The sequence below is a fragment of the Zeugodacus cucurbitae genome, chromosome 5, assembly GCF_028554725.1.
Source record: "Zeugodacus cucurbitae isolate PBARC_wt_2022May chromosome 5, idZeuCucr1.2, whole genome shotgun sequence".
Taxonomy (NCBI): domain Eukaryota; kingdom Metazoa; phylum Arthropoda; class Insecta; order Diptera; family Tephritidae; genus Zeugodacus; species Zeugodacus cucurbitae.
In genome coordinates, this window is record NC_071670.1 from 3,846,339 (window position 1) to 3,847,581 (window position 1,243).

A 1,243-nucleotide genomic window follows, 5' to 3' on the forward strand; every position below is an offset into this window, starting at 1 on the left:
GCATTTAATCGTTTTCAATTTGTTTTGTTTTTAGAAAGAATTGCAAAATAAATATTTTTTGTTAAAAAAATGAATAATGAATGTTGAAACATAAAGCATATTGAATATTTTTTTGATTTTATATTTTCTATTTTCATTATCATTAAAAACTTGTGGCTAACTATTTATTAACTTTTTTTGGAAGTGAACACAATAAAAAACTGTTTTGTTCAAAATGTTCAAATAATAATGAATGTTGCAACATACCGCACCAACATGCACACCCCACCACCACCCACTTACCCTTGTGCTGAAAAATAAAGTTTGCTAATTATATGCATTTCAATTCTGCCAGCCATTTTTAGTAGATTTTTTTGTCTGTTTTTTATTCCACTTAAAAGTACACATGATTGCTATTTTTTCGTAATTCTTTTTATTTATATTAAATACTAAAAACTAAATAAATGGTATTTTAATATTATTTTAATTTTTTTTTTCGCTCATGTATTTCCATTATTTACTTTTACATAATTTTTCTTGTGTATGCGCGCTGCAACAAACTATTTATATGCATATACATATATGTATAGATTTGTATGATCAACGTTACAATTATATATATTTTTTTATTTAATTTTCATAGTTTAAATTATTTATCTGTTTTATTTAGTTGCATATTATATTGTAAGTGTAGTGTTTTAGTAAAAGGAAAGAATAGCCTTTATGCTAATTTTTTGTTTAACATTATATTTCTGTTGTTGTTGTTGATTTTTTTTTAATATATATGCATATATTTATTTTTTTATATATAAGTGTTTATATATATATATGATTTTAACTGTTTGCAATTATACAGTTTGCAAACCATTAAAATGATATTTAATTATACATATAGTGTGTTTATGGGTGTGTGCGCGTGATTCGCTTGCTTCGCTTTTTTTTTGTGTGTGTCTAGCGCTGCTATTGTTTATTTATACAACATTTTCAAGTCAACTATTGTATTGAATGTTCAATATTTGCATTTTTACTTGATTTCCATTTTGCTTCTACTTATTGCCTGCCTTGCGCTCACACTAAAACCACAGCACAACTCTTATAACATATACATATATATTATATGCAAACATATAAACATATGCGTGTGTGTATGTGTGCAAGGGGTGTGTCTATCTATACACATGTATTTTGTTAAAAAAATGCTGCTATTATTTTATTGTATTTCTCTATAAAACTATATAATATGTATAATATTTTTCTTTGTTTG